Source organism: Leuresthes tenuis, unplaced genomic scaffold (genome assembly GCF_036924035.1).
Source record: "Leuresthes tenuis unplaced genomic scaffold, fLeuTen1.0.hap1 SCAF_10, whole genome shotgun sequence".
NCBI classification, from domain to species: domain Eukaryota; kingdom Metazoa; phylum Chordata; class Actinopteri; order Atheriniformes; family Atherinopsidae; genus Leuresthes; species Leuresthes tenuis.
Window position 1 is genome coordinate 28,030,398 of NW_027325364.1, and position 16,480 is coordinate 28,046,877.

The 16,480-nt window shown below is 42.1% G+C and overlaps 1 non-coding gene and 1 pseudogene across 1 annotated transcript; one reads left to right on the forward strand and one right to left on the reverse strand.

Moving 5' to 3' along the window:
* Positions 1-7,826: 7,826 nt before the first annotated feature.
* Positions 7,827-7,915, reverse strand: LOC140317454 (U5 spliceosomal RNA; annotated as a pseudogene).
* Positions 7,916-15,303: 7,388 nt separating this feature from the next.
* On the forward strand, positions 15,304-15,417 carry LOC140317269 (U5 spliceosomal RNA). Its single transcript, XR_011917598.1, has one exon. It is a non-coding gene; the product is annotated as a U5 spliceosomal RNA (small nuclear RNA).
* Positions 15,418-16,480: the final 1,063 nt, after the last annotated feature.

Here is a 16,480-nt window from a genome sequence, read left to right on the forward strand (position 1 = left end):
AAAGCAGGAAAGGATGTGTTCGGCTACAAGAAGGTTTGAATGTCCAACCATAGTAAGTAATAGGTGGGTAAGAAAAGGCTCGAATGCCCGACTATACACCATCAAAAGCGGAAGCGGAGGTGTTCGGCTGCAAGACGGTGTGAACGTCCGACCAAAGTTTGTAAAAAGCATTAAGAAAATGTTCGAATATCCAACCAAACATAATCAAAAGCGGGAGCAGAGCTGTTCGACTGCAAGTAGGTGTGAATATCAGATCATAATTTGCAAAAAGCTGATGAGAAAGGGTGAGAATGCCCGACTATACACTATCAAATGTGGGAGCGGAGGTGTTCGTCTGTGAGTAGGTGTGAATGTCCGACCATAATTGCTGAAAAATGTGTTAGAAAAGGTAAGAATGCTGGACCATATATCATCAAAAGCGGGAGAGGTTGTGTTCGGCTGCAAGAAGGTGTGAATGTCCAGCCATAATTACTCACAAACGTGTAAGAAAAGGTACTATTGCCAGACCATATATGATCAAAACAGGGAGCGGAGGTGGTTCAGCTGCAAGAAGGTTTGAATGTCCGACTAAAGTTTGTAAAAAGCGGGTAAGACAAGGTGTGAATGCCCGACAATGTATGATCAAAAGAGGAGCGGAGGTTTTCGGCTGCAAGAAGGTCTGAATGTCCACCCATAATTACTGAAAAATGGGTAAGAAAAGGTGCGAAAGCCCAACCGCACATGATCATAAGTGGATGAGAAGGTGTTCGACTGCAAGTAGGTGTGAATGTAAGATCATAATTTGTAAAAAGCGGGTAAGAAAAGGTAAGAATGCCCAACCATAAATTATCAAAAGCGGCTGCAGAGTTTCGGCTGGTATTTATCAATGTCTAGATAGATTTCAACAAAAAACAACGTTGTACTTTGCAGTAAAAGAAAGTGCAAATCAAAAGTTTTAGGAATCCGAGAATAAGCTTATTTTCATGAGTTCTGCACGATTTCGGATTTTATGTATAAAATGAATTTCTTCACGCAAACTAAGTTAACACTGCTTTGTCCTTCATATGTACCCATTTCTACATATATTTCAAGCATAAACTTCCTCATATTACCCTGAATGAGAAAGAGCCACACTTGTGATTAAGCCATACCTCCTTTTGAGGAGTTCTGCATGATTTGGGATTTTATCTATAAAATGAATTCCTTCACTCAAACTATGTTAAAACGGCTTTTACCTTCATATTTATCAATGTCTCGATAGATTTAAACAAAAAAACAACGTTGTACTTTGCAATAAAAGAAAGAGCAAATCAAAAGTTTTAGGAATCCGAGAATAAGCTTATTTTCATGTGTTCTGCACGATTTCGGATTTTATATATAAAATGAATTCATTCACTCAAACCAAGTTAAAACTGCTTTTTCCTTCATATTTATCAATGTCTAGATCGACTTCAACAAAGAACAACATTGTATTTTGCAGTAGAAGAAAGAGCAAAACTGAAGGATCAGGAATCCGAGAATAAGCTTCTTTTCATACGTTCTGCATGATTTGGGATTTTATGTATAAAATGAATTCCTTCACTCAAACTAAGTTAACACTGCTTTGTCCTTCATATGTACCCATTTCTACATATATTTCAAGCATAAACTTCCTCATACTACCCTGAATGAGAAAGAACCACACTTGTGATTAAGCCATACGCCCCTTTTGAGGAGTTCTGCATGATTTGGGATTTTATCTATAAAATCAATTCCTTCACTCAAACTATGTTAAAACGGCTTTTACCTTCATATTTATCAATGTCTCGATAGATTTAAACAAAAGAACAACGTTGTACTTTGCAGTAAAAGAAAGAGCCCATCAAAAGTTTTAGGAATCCGAGAATAAGCTTATTTTTATGAGTTCTGCACGATTTCGGATTTTATGTATAAAATGAATTCATTCACTCAAACCAAGTTAAAACTGCTTTTTCATTCATATTTATCAATGTCTAGATCGACTTCAACAAAGAAAAACATTGTATTTTGCAGTAGAAGAAAGAGCAAAACTGAAGGATCAGGAATCCGAGAATAAGCTTATTTTCTTATGGGCAAGTGGGAACTGCTTTGTCCTTCATATTTATCAATGTGTAGATGGATTTCAACTTCTTCTACTGCAAAGTCCAATGTTTTTCTTTGTTGAAGTCGATCTAGACATTGATGAATATGGAAGGACAAAGCAGTTTTAACTTGGTTTGAGCAAAGCAATTCATTTTATAGCAAAATCCGAAATCGTGCAGAACTCATGAAAGCAGGCTTATACTCGGATTCCTGAAACTTTAGATTTGCTCTTTCTTTTACTGCAAAGTACAACGTTGTTTTTCTGTTTAAATCTTTCTAGACATGGCAAATATGAAGGACAAATCAGTTTTAACATAGTTTGAGTGAAGTAATGCATTTTATAAGCAAAATCCCAAATCATGCAGAACTCACGAAAAGCTTTTTCTCGCTTTTCACTGCTTTTTACAAACTTTGGTCGGACGTTCACACCTTCTTGCATCCGAACACCTCCGCTTCCGCTTTTGATGATGTATATTCGGGCATTCGAACCTTTTATTACCCGCTTTTTACAAACCATTGTCGGACTTTCACACCTTCTTGCAGCCGAACACCACCTCTACCGCTTTTGATGATGTATGGTCCAGTATTCTTACCTTTTCTAACACATTTTTCAGCAATTATGGTCGGACATTCACACTTACTCACAGCTGGACACCTCCGCTCCCGCTTTTGATCATACAATGTCGGGACATCGCTCCTTGTCTTACTAGCTTTTTACAAACTTTAGTCGAACATTCACACCTTCTTGCAGCTGAACACCTCCGCTCCCGCTTTTGATGATGTATAGTCGGGCTTTCAAGCCTTTTCTTAACCGGTTTTTACAAATTATGGTTGGACATTCAGACCTTGCAGCCGAACACCTCCGCTTTCTCTTTTGATCATACATTGTCGGGCATTCGCACCTTGTCTTACCCGCTTTTTACAAACTATAGTCAGACATTCACACCTTGCAGCTGAACCTCCGCTCCCTGTTTTGATCATGTATGGTCTGGCAATACTACCTTTTCTTCCCCCGTTTGTGGGTAATTATGGCTGGACATTCACACCTACTTGCAGTCGAACAGCTCTGCTCCCGCTTTTGATTATGTTTGGTTGGATATTCGAACCTTTTCTTAACTGCTTTTTACAAACCAAGGTCGAACTTTCACACCTTCTTGTAGCCGAACAACTCCGCTCCCGCTATTGATTTTGTACAGTCGGGTATTTTAATCTTTTCTTACCCGCTTTTTACCAACTATGGTCGGACATTCACACCATCTTACAGCGGAACACCTCCGCTCCCGCTTTTTATGGTGTATAGTCGGGCATTCGAACCTTTTCTTACCCGCTATTTACAAACTATGGTAGGACATTCAAACTTTCGTGTATCCGAAAACCTCCGCTCTCTCTTTTGATCATACATTGTCGGACATTCGCACCTTTTCTTACCCGCTTTTTACAAACCATGGTCGGACTGTCACACCTTCTTGTAGCCGAACACATCCGCTCCCGCTATTGATTGTGTAGAGTCGGGTATATTAACCTTTTCTTACCCGCTTTTTACCAAGTATGGTTGGACATTCACACCTTCGTACAGCGGAACACCTCCGCTCCCTCTTTTGATGGTGTATGTTCGGGCATTCAAACCTTTTCTTACCCGCTTTTTCCAAACTATGGTCGGGTATTCACAGCTTCCTCTCCACCATACTTGTATGGTGGGATATTCACACCCACTTGCATCCGAAGACCTCCGCCCCAAATTTTGTTGATATTTAGTCGGACATTCGCACCTTACCCGCTTTTGGCAAACTATGGCCTTCTTGCAGCCAAACAACTCTGATCTTGCTTTTGATGATGTAAGGTTGGGCATTCAGACCTTGCTTCACCTGCTTTTCACCAAATATAGTCGGACATTCACACCTTCTTGCAGCCGAACACTTCCGATCCAACTTTTAGTGTTCTATCACACCTTTTTTTTCACCGCATTTTATACATTATGGTTGGAAATTTTCAACCACTCTCATCCGAAGACCTCTCCTCCCGCTTTTGTTAATATATTTGAACTTTAGTTTGACATTCAAACCTTCTTGCAGCTGAACCACCTCCGCTCCCTGTTTTGATCATATATGGTCTGGCTACTACCTTTTCTTACCCGTTTGTGAGTAATTATGGCTGGACATTCACACCTACTTGCAGTCGAACACAACCTCTCTCGCTTTTGATGATGTATGGACCGGCATTTTTACCTTTTCTAACACATTTTTCAGCAATTATGGTCGGAGATTCACACCTACTCACAGCCGAACAACTCCGCTCCCGCATTTGATGATGTATAGTCGGGCATTCTCACCCTTTCTCATCAGCTTTTTGCAAATTATGATCTGACATTCACACCTACTTGCAGTCGAACAGCTCTGCTCCCGCTTTTGATTATGTTTGGTTGGATATTCGAACCTTTTCTTAACTTCTTTTTACATATTTTGGTTGGACGTTCACACCTTCTTGTAGCCGAACACTTCCACTCCTGCTTTTGATGATGTATGGTTGGGCATTCACACCTTTTTTTTTCCCATTTTTCAGGAATTATGGGTGGACATTCACACCTTGCAGCTGAACACCTCCTATCCCACTTATGATCATGTGCGGTTTGATTTTCGAAAAGTTTCTTTCATGTTTTCTAGCAATTATTGATGGACATGTAGACCTTCTTGCAGCTGAACACCTCCGCTCCCGCTTTTGATCATACATTGTCAGGCATTCGCACCTTGTCTTACCCTCTTTTTACAAACTTTAGTCGAACAGTCACACCTTTTTGCAGCCGAACACCACCTCTCCCGCTTTTGATGATGTATGGTCCAGCATTCTTACCTTTTCTAACACATTCTTCAGCAATTATGGTCGGACATTCACACCTACTCAGAGCCGAACACCTCCGCTCCCGCATTTGATGGTGTATAGTCGGGCATTCTCACCCTTTCTCATCAGCTTTTTTACAAATTATGATCTGACATTCACACCTGCTTTTGATAATGTATTGTTAGGCATTCGCACCTTTTTTTTTACCCATTTTTCATGAATTATGGGTGGACATTCACACCTTCTTGCAGCCGAACACCTCCTCTCCCGCTTATGATCATGTGCGGTTTGATATTCGAAAATTTACTTTCTTGTTTTAAAGCAATTATTGATGGACATTCAAACCTTCTTTTTGATGGTGTATAGTCGGGTTTTCGAGCCTTTTCTTCCCGGTTTTTACAAACCATGGTCGGACTTTCACACCTTCTTGTAGCCGAACAACTCCGCTCCCGCTATTGATTGTGTACAGTCGGGTATTTTAACCTTTTCTTACCCGCTTTTTACCAACTATGGTCGGACATTCACACCGTCTTACAGCGGAACACCTCTGCTCCCGCTTTTGATGGTGTATAGTCGGGCATTCGAAGCTTTTCTTACCCGCTTTTTACAAACTATGGTGGGACATTCAAACCTTCTTGTATCCGAAAACCTCCGCTCTCTCTTTTGATCATACATTGTCGGACATTCGCACCTTTTCTTACCCGCTTTTTACAAACCATGGTCGGACTTTCACATCTTCTTGTAGCCGAACACATCCGCTCCCGCTATTGATTGTGTACAGTCGGGTATTTTAACCTTTTCTTACCCGCTTTTTACCAACTATGGTCGGACATTCACACCTTCGTACAGCGGAACACCTCCGCTCCCTCTTTTGATGGTGTATGTTCGGGCACTCGAACCTTTTCTTACCCGCTTTTTACAAACTATGGTCAGACATTCAAACCTTCTTGTAGCCGAACACATCCACTCCTGCTTTTGATGATGGGTATTCAAACCTACTTGTTGCCCGCTTTTTATTAATTATGGGTGGACATACACACCTTGTCGCAGCCAAACACCTCCGCTCCCTGTTTTGATCATGTATGATTGGACATTCGCACCTTTTCTCACCCGTTTTTTACTATGGTCGGCCATTCACAGCTTCCTCTCCACCATACTTGTATGGTGGGATATTCACACCCACTTGCATTCGAAGACCTCCGCCCCCACTTTTGTTGATATTTAGTCGGTCATTCGCAGCTTACCCGCTTTTGGCAAACTATGGCCTTCTTGCAGCCAAACACCTCTGATCTCGTTTTTGATGATGTAAGGTTGGGCATTCAGACCTTGCTTCACCTGCTTTTCACCAAATATAGTCGAACAGTCACACCTTCTTGCAGCCGAACACTTCTGCTCCACCTTTTAGTGTTCTATGGGGTATTCACACCTTTTTTTTCACCGCATTTTATTGATTATGGTTGGAAATTCTCACCCACTCTTATCCGAAGACCTCTCCTCCTGCTTTTGTTAATATATAGTCGGGCATTCAAACCTTTTCTTACCCGCTTTTTACAAATTATGGTCGAACATTCACACCTACTTGCAGCCGAACACCTCCGCTCCCGCTTTTGATGGTGTATAGTCGGACTTTCGAGCCTTTTCTTCCCCGGTTTTTACGAATTATGGTTGTACATTCAGACCTTGCAGCCGAAAACCTCCGCTCCCTCATTTGATCATACATTGTCAGGCATTCGCACCTTGTCTTACCCGCTTTTTATAAACTTTAGTCAGACATTCACACCTTGCAGCTGAACCACCTCCGCTCCCTGTTTTGATAATGTATGGTCTGGCAATACTACCTTTTCTTACCGGTTTGTGAGTAATTATGACTGGACATTCACACCTACTTGCAGTCGAACACCACTTCTCCCGCTTTTGATGATGTATGGACCGGCATTCTTACCTTTTCTAACACATTTTTCAGCAATTATGGTCGGAGATTCACACCTACTCACAGCCGAACAACTCCGCTCCCGCATTTGATGGTGTATAGTCGGGCATTCTCACCCTTTCTCATCAGCTTTTTGCAAATTATGATCTGACATTCACACCTACTTGCAGTCGAACAGCTCTGCTACCGCTTTTGATTATGTTTGGTTGGATATTCGAAACTTTTCTTCACTGCTTTTTACAAACTTTGGTCGGACGTTCACACCTTCTTGCAGCCGAACACCTCCGCTTCCGCTTTTGATTGTGTACAGTCGGGTATTTTAACCTTTTCTTACCTGCTTTTTGCCAACTATGGTCGGACATTCAGACCTTCTTACAGCGGAACACCTCCGCTCCCTCCTTTGATGGTGTTTGTTCGGGCATTCGAGCCTTTTCTTACCCGCTTTTTACAAACTATGGTCAGACATTCACACCTTCTTGCAGCCGAACACTTCCGCTCTACCTTTTAGTGTGCTATGGGGTATTCACACCTTTTTTTTCACCGCATTTTATAGATTATGGTTGTAAATTCTCACCCACTCTTATCCGAAGACCTCTCCTCCTACTTTGGTTAATATATAGTCGGGCATTCGAACCTTTTCTTACTCGCTTTTTACAAATTATGGTCGAACATTCACACCTACTTGCAGCCGAACACCTCCGCTCCCGCTTTTGATGGTGTATAGTCGGGCTTTCGAGCCTTTTCTTCCCCGGTTTTTACAAATTATGGTTGGACATTCAGACCTTGCAGCCGAAAACCTCCGCTCCCTCTTTTGATCATACATTGTCAGGCATTCGCACCTACTTGCAGCCGAATACTTCCGCTCCACCTTTTAGTGATGTATGGTTGGCATTTGCACCTTTTCTTACCCTTTCTTACCCTACTGATTGCTTAAGATTAAGTTGTTTTTTCTCAAACTACAACATTTCCGCTTTTAGTGTTCTATGAGGCATTCACATATTTTTTTTCACCGTAATGAAGTCTTTAGTAAAAGGCGAAAGACTTGTACGTTATGAAGAGAAACCAGAGTACGATTATCCGTCACTGCGGGAGCAGGTCATCAGGCCAGTTGGCATAGCCACCTTCCCCATGGTGAGCTTTGCTTTGTTGAGACGCTTGCTCCCCCCCCCCCCCCCCCCCCCCTGCTCCTCGGCTGACCAAGTAGGAACAATCGGGCCCTATTCGATGGCTGCCTTGTCTTTTACTCTGTGCAAAAGACAAGGCAGCAACAAAAACACCACGGGAAAACCGTATTGAGGCTTTGTTCTGACCGCTCATTCGGTGTCGCGTTTCTTTCAAGCAATTCTCCCGGTTAGCCCGCACTCGGCTCGCTCCCAGAGCCGTGTTAAAGTCTACTTCGCATTCACTCTCTTTTCTCAGCAGACTCTTGGGATTTTAACAATAAAATGAATTCCTTCACTCAAACTATGTTAAAACTGCTTTGTCCTTCATATTTACCATGTCTTGAAAGATTTAAAGAAAAAAAACAACGTTGTACTTTGCAGTAAAAGAAATAGCAAATCTAAAGTTTCAGGAATCCGAGAATAAGCTTACTTTCATGAGTTCTTCACGATTTCGGATTTTGCTATAAAATGAATTCCTTCACTCAAACTATATTAAAACTGCTAAACCGCTAATCTGTTACATGTAAGGCAGATGTCAAATTCACCGAATTAGGATTATTCGGTATTCGGCCAATCGAGCTGTAGCAGCTTCGGTAAAAGAGTATAAGTTGAAGAGTTTGTGAATAAAGGTGTGCGCACACACAGTGAACTGTAGGAAAATAGGCAGGGAGCAATGCCGGCTGGGGTATATGTTCTTGTATGTTGTCTGACTGTTTGATTTGAATGTGTTGTGTAAGTGTCCTGTTGAATGTTACATGTTTGGGCTTTGACACGCTTCACTGTGGTTGTTAACTGTGTGGTGTGTCCTGAAATGTTATATGTTTGGGCTGTGTGACATGCTTAATGCTTGTCAGTAGCTACCCACTTATTCATATATAGCAACTGACAACGTAAGAAGTCCGGACATACTTTGATAGAGTAGTTGTAGAAGTATCCTTATTGATAATAGATAAACTAATTCATAGTGATAGAACAGTAGATGAACAGGTGCCTGCACATGTCTCACGAAAATAAAATGGATGTATGATTGCTGACGGCAGAGCAATACTGCCAAACTTATGAGTTCTTGTGGCAAACTTGATTCAGTGTCTTGACGTGTATACGCTGTTTCGCTGACTTGATTGTCACAAGAAACAAAGTGTGTTTGATAAGATCCGACCATTTTATTACGGGAGGATCAGTATGTATGGATTTTGATGTGACTGATAAACCCATTCGTATCTTAAGCACAATCTAATACGTGAGACAACGCCCTGGCACACGATAAAAAAAAAAAGAGAGAGCGGTTTTGTGTCCCCACAGTCCATAATGTAGAAAAGAGAGAGAAAAGCCTTTCTGATTTGGTGTGTGTGCTCATAGTGCAGAGTGTAGAGAAAAGAAAGCCGTTTTGGTGTCACGGGTGTTGTGACTTACACACACACATTTCTAAATTGAGAAAGGAAATTATTTTAGAGGAAGCACTAGAGTTTAGATCCCACATTTGTTGATAGGCATTCATTTATTTCTTCACTTCTGATAAAAATGATAAGACTGACCTAAAGAATTGGAGGCCCATCACACTTTTAAACTTTGACTGTAAACTTTTTAGCAAGGTTTTAACGACACGGATGTCCTCTGTTTTAGAGGAGGTAATTCACCCAGACCAGGCTTGTGCCATCTCAGAGAGACAACTCACCGACAGCCTCGTACTGATTCGAGACATCATTGATTACGCTAGAGACAGAAACACCCGGCTTGTCATCTTAAATTTAGACTTTGAAAAAGCTTTTGATCGGGTCTCGCATCAATATCTCTTTCAGGTGTTACAGCCATCGAATAGGGCCCGATTGTTCCTACTTGGTGAGATTTGCTTGGTTGAGACGCTTGCTCCCCCCCCTTGCTCCTCGGCTGACCAAGTAGGAACAATCGGGCCCTATTCGATGGCTGCCTTGTCTTTTACTCTGTGCAAAAGACAAGGCAGCCATAAACACCGCTCCCGCTATTGATTGTGTACAGTCGGGTATTTTAACCTTTTCTTACCCGCTTTTTACCAACTATGGTTGGACATTCACACCTTCTTACAGCAGAACACCTCCGCTCCCTGTTTTGATTATGTATGGTTTGACATTCGCACCTTCTCTCACCTGCCTTTTACTATGGTCGGCCATTCACAGCTTCCTCTCCACCATACTTGTATGGTGGGATATTCACACCCACTTGCATCCGAAGACCTCCGCCCCCACTTTTGTTGATATTTAGTCGGTCATTCGCACCTTACCCGCTTTTGGCAAACTATGGCCTTCTTGCAGCCAAAAACCCTCTGATCTCGCTTTTGATGATGTAAGGTTGGGCATTCAGACCTTGCTTCACCTGCTTTTCACCAAATATAGTCGGACATTCACACCCACTTGCATCCGAAGACCTCCGCCCCAAATTTTGTTGATATTTAGTCGGACATTCGCACCTTAACCGCTTTTGGCAAACTATGGCCTTCTTGCAGCCAAACACCTCTGATCTCGCTTTTGATGATGTAAGGTTGGGCATTCAGACCTTGCTTCACCTGCTTTTCACCAAATATAGACGGACATTCACACCTTCTTGCAGCCGAACACTTCCGCTCCACCTTTTAGTGTTCTATCACACCTTTTTTTCACCGCATTTTATACATTATGGTTGGAAATTTTCAACCACTCTCATCCGAAGACCTCTCCTCCGGCTTTTCTTAATATATTTTAACTTTAGTCGGACATTCAAACCTTCTTGCAGCTGAACCACCTCCGCTCCCTGTTTTGATCATATATGGTCTGGCAATACTACCTTTTCTTACCCGTTTGTGAGTAATTATGGCTGGACATTCACACCTACTTGCAGCCGAACACAACCTCTCTCGCTTTTGATGATGTATGGACCGGCATTCTTACCTTTTCTAACACATTTTTCAGCAATTATGGTCGGAGATTCACACCTACTCACAGCCGAACAACTCCGCTCCCGCATTTGATGATGTATAGTCGGGCATTCTCACCCTTTCTCATCAGCTTTTTGCAAATTATGATCTGAAATTCACACCTACTTGCAGTCGAACAGCTCTGCTCCCGCTTTTGATTATGTATGGTTGGATATTCGAACCTTTTCTTAACTGCTTTTTACATATTTTGGTTGGACGTTCACACCTTCTTGTAGCCGAACACTTCCACTCCTGCTTTTGATGATGTATGGTTGGGCATTCACACCTTTTTTTTGCCCATTTTTCAGGAATTATGGGTGGACATTCACACCTTGCAGCTGAACACCTCCTATCCTACTTATGATCATGTGTGGTTTGATTTTCGAAAAGTTTCTTTCATGTTTTCTAGCAATTATTGATGGACATGTAGACCTTCTTGCAGCTGAACACCTCCGCTCCCGCTTTTGATCATATATGGTCTGGCAATACTACCTTTTCTTACCCGTTTGTGAGTAATTATGGCTGGACATTCACACCTACTTGCAGCCGAACACAACCTCTCTCGCTTTTGATGATGTATGGACCGGCATTGTTACCTTTTCTAACACATTTTTCAGCAATTATGGTCAGAGATTCACACCTACTCACAGCCGAACAACTCCGCTCCCGCATTTGATGGTGTATAGTCGGGCATTCTCACCCTTTCTCATCAGCTTTTTGCAAATTATGATCTGACATTCACACCTACTTGCAGTCGAACAGCTCTGCTCCCGCTTTTGATTATGTATGGTTGGATATTCGAACCTTTTCTTAACTGCTTTTTACAAACTTTGGTTGGACGTTCACACCTTCTTGTAGCCGAACACATGCACTCCTGCTTTTGATGATGTATGGTTGGGCATTCACACCTTTTTTTTACCAATTTTTCAGGTATTATGGGTGGACATTCACACCTTCTTGCAGCTGAACACCTCCTCTCCCACTTATGATCATGTGTGGTTTGATTTTCGAAAATTTTCTTTCATGTTTTCTAGCAATTATTGATGGACATTTAGACCTTCTTGCAGCTGAACACCACCTCTCCCGATTTTGATTATGTATGGACCGGCATTTTTACCTTTTCTAACACATTTTTCAGCAATTATGGTTGGAGATTCACACCTACTCACAGCCGAACAACTCCGCTACCGCATTTGATGGTGTATAGTCGGGCATTCTCACCCTTTCTCATCAGCTTTTTGCAAATTATGATCTGACATTCACACCTACTTGCAGTCAAACAGCTCTGCTCCCGCTTTTGATTATGTATGGTTGGATATTCGAACCTTTTCTTAACTGCTTTTTACAAACTTTGGTCGGACGTTCACAATATCTTGCAGCCGAACACCTCCGCTTCCGCTTTTGATGGTGTATATTCGGGCATACGAACCTTTTCTTACCCGCTTTTTACAAACCAAGGTCGGACTTTCACACCTTCTCTTAGCTGAACAACTCCGCTCCCTCTTTTGATTGTGTACAGTCGGGTAATTTAACCTTTTCTTACCCGCTTTTTACCAACTATGGTTGGACATTCACACCTTCTTACAGCAGAACACCTCCGCTCCCTGTTTTGTTTATGTATGGTTTGACATTCGCACCTTCTCTCACCCGCCTTTTACTATGGTCGGCCATTCACAGCTTCCTCTCCACCATACTTGTATGGTGGGATATTCACACCCACTTGCATCCGAAGACCTCCGCCCCCACTTTTGTTGATATTTAGTCGGTCATTCGCACCTTACCCGCTTTTGGCAAACTATGGCCTTCTTGCAGCCAAACACCTCTGATCTCGCTTTTGATGATGTAAGGTTGGGCATTCAGACCTTGCTTCACCTGCTTTACACCAAATATAGTCGGACATTCACACCCACTTGCATCCGAAGACCTCCGCCCCAAATTTTGTTGATATTTAGTCGGACATTCGCACCTTACCCGCTTTTGGCAAACTATGGCCTTCTTGCAGCCAAACACCTCTGATCTCGCTTTTGATGATGTAAGGTTGGGCATTCAGACCTTGCTTCACCTGCTTTTCACCAAATATAGTCGGACATTCACACCTTCTTGCAGCCGAACACTTCCGCTTTTAGTGTTCTATGAGGCATTCACATATTTTTTTTCACCGTATTTTATAGATTATGGTTGGAAATTCTCACCCACTCTCATCCGAAGACCTCTCCTCCCGCTTTTGTTAATATATAGTCGGGCATTCGAACCTTTTCTTACCCGCTTTTTACAAATTATGGTTGAACATTCACACCTACTTGCAGCTGAATACTTCCGCTCCACCTTTTAGGTATGTATGGTTGGCATTTGCACCTCTTTTTATACTGATTGCTGAAGATTAAGGTGTTCTTTCTCAAACTACAATTTTTTTTTAATTGTTGAAACTTGATTTGAAGTGGATAAATAAGGAGGACAAACAGTTTTAAGTCAGGCTGATAGAAGGAATTAATTTTATAGCAAAATCTGTATTTCGTCATATGTCGAGAGATGCTTATTGCTGAAGAAGTTCTTTCTCATTCTACAAAGTACAACGGTGTTTATCGTTGAAACTTGATTAGACCTGAATAAATATGAAGGACAAAGCAGTCTTAACTTGGTTTGAGTTAATGAATTCGTTTTATAGGAGAATCCGAATTCGTGCATAACTCATAAAATAGAGCTTATTTTCGGATTCCTGAAGAATGAGTCTGGTTCTTTCTCATAATACAAAGTTTGTTGTTTATTGTTGAAACTTCATCAGAAGTGAAGAAATAAATGAATGCCTATCAACAAATGTGGGATCTAAACTCTAGTGCTTCCTCTAAAATAATTTCCTTTCTCAATTTAGAAATGTGTGTGTGTAAGTCACAACACCCGTGACACCAAAACGGCTTTCTTTTCTCTACACTCTGCACTGTGAGCACACACACCAAATCAGAAAGGCTTTTTTCTCTCTTTTCTACATTATGGACTGTGGGGACACAAAACCGCTCTCTCTCTTTTTTTTTTTTTATCGTGTGCCAGGGCGTTGTCTCACGTATTAGATTATGCTTAAGATACGAATGGGTTTATCAGTCACATCAGAATCCATACATACTGATCCTCCCGTAATAAAATGGTCGGATCTTATCAAACACACTTTGTTTCTTGTGACAATCAAGTCAGCGAAACAGCGTATACACGTCAAGACACTGAATCAAGTTTGCCACAAGAACTCATAAGTTTGGCAGTATTGCTCTGCCGTCAGCAATCATACACCCATTTTATTTTCGTGAGACATGTGCAAGCACCTGTTCATCTACTGTTCTATCACTATGAATTAGTGATCTATTATCAATAAGGATACTTCTACAACTACTATCAAAGTATGTCCGGACTTCTTATGTTGTCAGTTGCTATATATGAATAAGTGGGTAGCTACTGACAAGCATTAAGCATGTCACACAGCCCAAACATATAACATTTCAGGACACACCACACAGTTAACAACCACAGTGAAGCGTGTCAAAGCCCAAACATGTAACATTCAACAGGACACTTACACAACACATTCAAATCAAACAGTCAGACAACATACAAGAACATCCAGCCGGCATTGCTCCCTGCCTATTTTCGTACAGCACACTATGTGTGCACACACCTTTATTCACAAACTCTTCAACTTATACTCTTTTACCGAAGCTGCTACAGCTCGATTGGCCGAATACCCTTTGATCCTATTTCGGTGAATTTGACATCTGCCTTACATATAACAGATTAGCGGTTTAGCAGTTTTAATTTAGTATGAGTGAAGGAATTCATTTTATAGCAAAATCCGAAATCGTGAAGAACTCATGAAAGTAAGCTTATTCTCGGATTCCTGAAACTTTACATTTGCTCTTTCTTTTACTGCAAAGTACAACGTTGTTTTTTTTGTTTAAATCTTTCTAGACATGGTAAATATTAAGGACAAAGCAGTTTTCACATAGTTTGAGTGAAGGAATTCATTTTATAGATAAAATCCCAAGAGTCTGCTGAGAAAAGAGTGTGAATGCGAAGTAGACTTTAACACGGCTATGGGAGCGAGCCGAGTGTGGGCTAACCGGGAGAATTGCTTGAAAGAAACGCGACACCGAATGAGCGATCAGAACAAAGCCTCAATACGGGATTCTCGTGGTGTTTTTGTTGCTGCCTTGTCTTTTGCACAGAGTAAAAGACAAGGCAGCCATCGAATAGGGCCCGATTGTTCCTACTTGGTCAGCCGAGGAGCAAGGGGGGGGGGGCAAGCGTCTCAACCAAGCAAAGCTCACCATGGGGAAGGTGGCTATGCCAACTAGCCTGATGCCCTGCTCCCGCAGTGACGGATAATCGTACTCTGGTTTCTCTTCATAACGTACAAGTCTTTCGCCTTTTACTAAAGATTTCTGTGGAGAGCAGCACTAATGAGTTGTTTCTATTTTTGGCAGGCTTTACCTTTGCGGGTGAAGCCCTTTCTGTCTGTGCAAAAGAAATCTTCTTACTGTGCAGAGTGACTTCTCTGAGTAGAGTCGCCTTACTTGTTGCGATTGTGCCGATGTTCGAAGCTGGAGTGCAAAGTTGTTGCTTGAATGGTGCTTGCTGGAGCGTGCGGGAGTGCAAAGTTATACCATTTAAAAGGGCTGAAGAGTGCTCAGTGCAGCGGGTGGGCGACACTCTGGCCACCTTGAAAACCGAGGTTACATCCACTACCAGGGGCAGCCCAAGTTCTGCCGCAAGTGTGGTGAGCATGGACACCTGGTTGAGGCTTGTACCAAGGTGTTATGTGGGAAGAGCAGAGAAATTGGGCAAACTTTTGGAGAGTGTCCAAATGGCAGGAAATGTAATCTCTGTGGAGAATTAAATCACCTCTTCAGAGATTGCCCTAAATCTTTTGCCAACAAATTAAAGACGGTAAAGCCACAGTCAAGCCAACAAAGAGAAGAACCAAAGGTGGCAGTTGGTGAACAAAGTGAAGAGGTTGACCCAATAAATTCAAACTTCCCGCCAAAAGCTTGGATTAGAAGTGAGGAGCAAAAAGGGGAGGGGCCTGTAGAGGCCTCACCACTCAGTGTTGAAGTCTGTGAGAATTCACAGGCAGAGGGTGGAGCTACGCTAAATGAGGAGGAAGAGCAGACAGGTGAGTCTAGTGAAGATACTCACCTCCCCGAAGGTCAACAGCCGAAGAGGACGGCATCTGAGCCTCTGATTCCCCAGTGGTATCAGAGAAGAGGGGAAGGGTTAGGTCCCTTTCAGACAGTTCTTCAGTGGAAGAACCTAGTCTTCCCCTCCGACTCACCAAATGAGGTCTCCTTTTTAACTTCAGCTCTGCAATCAACCCCCAGGGACTCAAAGTTAAATGCAACATTGCGTCAGAGGCCAACACCGAGAGTCCGAAAAGGAAATATAGATCACCCTACTCACTTTTCACCTAAAGAAATGAAGGAAGAGCTAGTTTCCCAAGAAATAACCTGTGTGTAATTTGTTTTGATAACTTAGAAAAACGAAAATGACATACCTACTTTCCTTTAT